The following is a 6,000-nucleotide window of genomic DNA, read 5'->3' on the forward strand; positions in this document are numbered from 1 at the left end:
AACAGTAGCATTAGTGTAAGGTAGCAGTATATTTTGATGTAGATTATTATTGAACAATTTGCGTATAAAATGGTATCAATTTGAATAATCTTCTTGTATTAATTCTTTTCACTGAATATCATGAACGCGACTGAACCCGAGCGAGCGGAGCGAGCGAAGGGGGAGGGTGTGGGAGGGGGTGTACCCCCTCCGACGGTGAGAACTTTTGGCATTTTGATGTTGCAATGGTGCAATTTGATGCATGTTTTTTCGCGTTTTATCGACGTGAAACAGTAACATTAGTGTAAGGCAGCAGTATATTTTGATGTAGATTATCATTGAACAATTTGCCTATAATATGGTATGATTTACATACACTTCTTGTATTAATTCTTTTCACTGAAAATCATGAACGCGACTGAACCCGAGCAAGCGGAGCGAGCGAAGGGAGAGGGGAGGGTGTGGGAGGGGGTGTCCCCCCTCCCACGGTGAGAACTTTTTGCATTTTGATGTTGCAAATGATGCAGTTTGATGCATGTTTTTGCGCGTTTTATCGACGTGAAACAGTAACATTAGTGTAAGGTAGCAGTTTATTTTGATGTAGATTATCATTGAACAATTTGCCTATAAAATGGTATCATTAAAATAATCTTCTTGTATTAATTCTTTTCACTGAATATCATGAACGCGACTGAACCCGAGCGAGCGGAGCGAGCGAAGGAGGAGGGGGAGGGTGTGGGAGGGGGTGTACCCCCTCCCACGGTGAGAACTTTTTGCATTTTGATGTTGCAAATGGTGCAACTTGATGCATGTTTTTGCGTGTTTTAACGAGTTGAAACAGTCCCACTTGTTTAAGGTTGCAGTATATTTTGATGTAGATTATCATTGAACAATTTGCCTATATTTAAATACACTTCTTGTATTAATTCTTACACTGAATATCATGAACGCTGTCTGTTCAGCAATCAAACAGAAAAAGCATGCACACGAGGTTGTAGATAGGGGCATATCCCCTCCCACACGAAGGGGATTTTGCGTTTTCAGACCTGAAATTCAGCGATCTGGTGCAAATTTTTGGTGCAATACTTTTTCATCGAAGTGTTAAAATCACGGAATTTAGCTCTTATTCCGAATGTGCACCATCTGTGTGTCAGTGTATAAAGTCTAGTGAGGTAGAGCTTAGGGGAAGGGGAATTCCGCCTCCCGCTCGCGGAGCTTTGCGTTTTTAGAATTGAAATAAAGCGATCTGGGTATAGCCACAGTCTACTTCTATGCATGGCGGAAGGGGGGGGGGGGGGGGGGGGAGGAGGGGCGGGTGAGCAGGGAGAAGGCGTGGACGAGTGTTATCTCCACCTCTCCCTTCCGATGGAGCTTTTGCCTTTTTAAGGTTGAAATTGAGATATCTCGTATACGCATATTTGATGGAATCAACATTTGGGAAATCAAAAAAAAAAAAAAAAAAAACCTGATGGGGGAGGGGACTGAGGGAGGAAAGGGTCGATTAAAAGGGGAAATTCCCCTTATACATGAGGGAACCTTGAGTTTTTTGAAGGTATGTGATAAGTCTTGTGCACTCAGAATTATTCATAATTTTTTTGTAAATCTAAAAAGTGTACTAAGCTAGGGAAAGAGGCACAGAGGGGGAGGGTTTGGGAGGGGGATACCCCCTCCCAAGCACGAGAGATTTTGCATATTTTGAATTGAAATTCAACGATCTGGTGCACACTTTGAGTGAAATATTCAAAAAAATATCTTATTTGATGAAAGGTTGCAAAGGAGACCCGCTTCATGTGCATGCATACAGTATACACGCATTTTTTTTTCCGCCTCCCAAATCCCCGGTCCAAATCTTAGGGGGGGCGATCGCCCCCATCGCCCCCCCCCCCCCCCCCCCTGGCTACGCCAGTGAGTTCCAATTATTGTTCTGTTGCTGAATTTAACATGATAAGTCATAATTTCGATTTCAGTTTTGGTTCCGATTTCAGTTATTTTCATTTTGATCCACAGAACATAATGATGAATAAGAAAATGACTGAAGATCTTGGATGTGTACACATTAGTTGACTGTAAAGTCAAAATTTTTGGCAATTAACGAGTTAATACCATGTATAAATTTCAAAAGCAATACTTTCAAACCAAATCTGCTGCATTATCCATTAAGTTGTATGTTCCGCAAAACACACACACACACACACACACACAAAGAAAATGGAGGGTCCAATGAAAAGTACTGGTCAATTCTACTGATGAATTGTATAATAAGCTGATGTGGACAACGCATGCAATCGGGGCAAAAACTTAGACTTCATAAATACAGTATAAAGTATAAAACTGGTCAGACATTACTGGACAGACAGGATAGAACCAAACAAAACAAACTACAAACACAATGCTGCAATGTTGCAATTGAAAAATATTCTAGCATTCTCATGGGAACTCAATGAATTTATGCATTAAAACAATTTTAAACACCTTTGAGCTTTCAGATTGAATTTTTGGTACTGAATTATGTTTCAGACTCTGCAGTGTGTTACCATGAAAATAAGAAGATGTAAATGAAGACTTGTAGCGTAGATGTGTTTATCACTTGATAATATTATGACTGGTTTTAATTAATGATATTATCTCAATGAAGTATGAAGATATTTAACGCATTTAACATTTAAAAGTAAGTTCATCATAAGACGGAGCAAAATAAAACCTTTCCAGTCAGGGTGATATACCCAACTAGCAGCAAAATAAGGAATATTCTTGCGGTTATGATTTAAAAGTCTCATATTTTCTTATTGTTTTGTTTTTAGCATCTGTAATTACAAATATCTCAGATTTACCGATTTTCCGTGAAACTCTTTTTGCAGGTTTATAAGGCGTTAAATCAAAGTTTTATATGAGCAATACATGTGACGAGTGTAGTACATAATCTGTCTTGATACAGTCAAACCTGCCTTAGCTGCCACCTGTCTATAGCTGCAGCCGCTAAATCCCCTACGAGAGAAAAGCCATGTAAAAGACCCTGTCCATTGTAACCATCTGTGAATGGTGGCCACCTTTTTCGTCTCCCTTGGGTGGCCGCCATGGCTATAGACACGTTTGGCTGTTATGTACATTATATGTATATGTATATAGACATATTGATAGATACATTTTACACATGCAAATGCTGTGGTCGGCAAAATTGATGTCGGGTCACCAAATTCCCAGAAAGGATATTTCTGGGTGTCCCGGTCGGCCCGGCAGCTAAATTTCATAATTGCTCTGTACATTTCCTTTTCTTTTGTTTAGCTGCACTTCTTTTTCCTTCTTTCTTTCTTTCTTTCTTTCTTTTGTTTTTGTTTTTTTTTTTTTTTTGGGGGGGGGGCACCATCAACTTCATATATGATATGATAATCCACTTCTATACTAATGATGCACAGGATAGAGTGTGTTAGTGAAGGTGCGGGGCGCTCGAGAGTATTGACAATGGTGCGACATGCACGAGGCGCAATCCTGTGCATCATTTGTTTTATAAAATGGGTCGAAAACTAACTGCATTATTCACGTACCTTTGTGGGTCAATACCAGTCAGCTACATGTAGCACTCGCTCAAAAGTCAAGATGTCCGAAGATGTTCGTCCCAAACATTTACGCACGTCGCACTCGGAAATCCCGCACATAAGTACTGTACGTACGTATAAGAGTATACGTACGCCACGTACTGTTATGCACAAGAAAGGCCGCCGGCTGTTGTGGCAGCCCGCGGCCCGAACTAGAAGTTGTTTACAGGATTGACAGCGCGTATAGTAGCGCGTGACGCACTTGTAACAACTGATTGAGTGCGCACTGCTAGTGTAAAACATTGTGACGTACGTCAGGCCAGGGAGGTGGAAGAGAGACTCTTCTTAGTGCATACCTGAAGAAAATAATGCACGCACACGTGACTCATTTCAGCGCTTCCAATTGGCTACATTCTTGAACCCATTTTATAAATTGTAATATTGATGATTATGATATAATGTTATACTAATGATGCACAGGATAGAGTGTGTTAGTGAAGGTGCGGCGCGCTCGAGAGTATTGACAATGGTGCGACATGCACGAGGCGCAGCCGAGTGCATGTTTGCAGCCGTTGTCAATACTCGAGAGTGAGCCGCACCTTCACTAACGCCACGAAATAATCCTGTGCATCATTAGTTTTATAAAATGGGTCGAAACTAACAGCATTATTCACGTACCTTTGTGGGTCAATACCAGTCAGCTACATGTAGCACTCGCTCAAAAGTCAAGATGTCCGAAGATGTTCGTCCCAAACATTTACGCACGTCGCATGCACTCGGAAATCCCGCACACTATAAGTACTGTACGCACTGCTAGTGTAAAACATTGTGACGTACGTCAGGCCAGGGAGGTGGAAGAGAGACTCTTCTTAGTGCATACCTGAAGAAAATAATGCACGCACACGTGACTCATTTCAGCGCTTCCAATTGGCTACATTCTTGAACCCATTTTATAAATTGTAATATTGATGATTATGATATAATGTTATACTAATGATGCACAGGATAGAGTGTGTTAGTGAAGGTGCGGCGCGCTCGAGAGTATTGACAATGGTGCGACATGCACGAGGCGCAGCCGAGTGCATGTTTGCAGCCGTTGTCAATACTCGAGAGTGAGCCGCACCTTCACTAACGCCACGAAATAATCCTGTGCATCATTAGTTTTATAAAATGGGTCGAAACTAACAGCATTATTCCCGTACCTTTGTGGGTCAATACCAGTCAGCTACATGTAGCACTCGCTCAAAAGTCAAGATGTCCGAAGATGTTCGTCCCAAACATTTACGCACGTCGCATGCACTCGGAAATCCCGCACACTATAAGTACTGTACGTACGTACGTATAAGAGTATACGTACGCCACGTACTGTTATGCACAAGAAAGGCCGCCGGCTGTTGTGGCAGCCCGCGGCCCGAACTAGAAGTTGTTTACAGGATTGACAGCGCGTATAGTAGCGCATGACGCACTTGTAACAACTGATTGAGTGCGCACTGCTAGTGTAAAACATTGTGACGTACGTCAGGCCAGGGAGGTGGAAGAGAGACTCTTCTTAGTGCTTACCTGAAGAAAATAATGCACGCACACGTGACTCATTTCAGCGCTTCCAATTGGCTACATTCTTGAACCCATTTTATAAAATGTAATATGACATGATATATGATATAATGTAATGTAATATAATGTAATATAATATAATGATATAACTTGATACTATAAGATTAAATATATATTGTAGATACAGAGAGAGAGAGAGAGAAAGAGAAAGTAGTCCACGTGTTGGTGCAATAACGACGACAACATAAAAAATAAAACAGAAGCCAAGTTCATAATGCCATTACCAACAGTTTATTTCGGCACACAAATTTTCGAGCGATTCGCCCTTTCTCACGTGTTCTTGATTCAACAATTTTAATAAGGTACAAGAAATCAACAATATTTACTGAACAAAACAAAACAAAACAAAGAAAACAAAACAAAGACAGAACAAAACAAAACAATGACTTCAAAAGAGACCTCCAGATAATTTCCGACTTTGACATTTGAATATTACTGTAAATTTCTTATACTGGGTACAGAGTTTCAGAATCAATAGCGTTTGGAATGAGGAATAAGAATGTTTTTAAGATTTATAACAAATTACAATGAACAAGGATGATGACATGGCAGCCTCATCATAGGAATGTATGAGTGAGGGCTCATGGAAGCAGAACAAACTTAGGAAGCGTGCATACATTCTACACAGGTGAACTTGTTAAGCAAGATATATTGTAATGGTAAGACATAGTGCATTTCTTGAATATGTGAGCCTCCTATGTCGTCATCTTGTTCGGTGTAATATGTTTTGGGATTTTCAGAGTATTGGTTTCCCCATTTACATAATTCTAGGACCACAATAAATTCCACAAATATAATATACATGGAAATGTTGACTCATGCACTAAACATAATGTGACATTAGAAAAAAATCGTCTGGAATTCTAAACTCGTC

The sequence above is a fragment of the Diadema antillarum genome, unplaced genomic scaffold, assembly GCF_040938485.1.
Source record: "Diadema antillarum isolate AM-2024a unplaced genomic scaffold, OU_Dant_1.0 scf00000066, whole genome shotgun sequence".
Lineage (NCBI taxonomy): Eukaryota > Metazoa > Echinodermata > Echinoidea > Diadematoida > Diadematidae > Diadema > Diadema antillarum.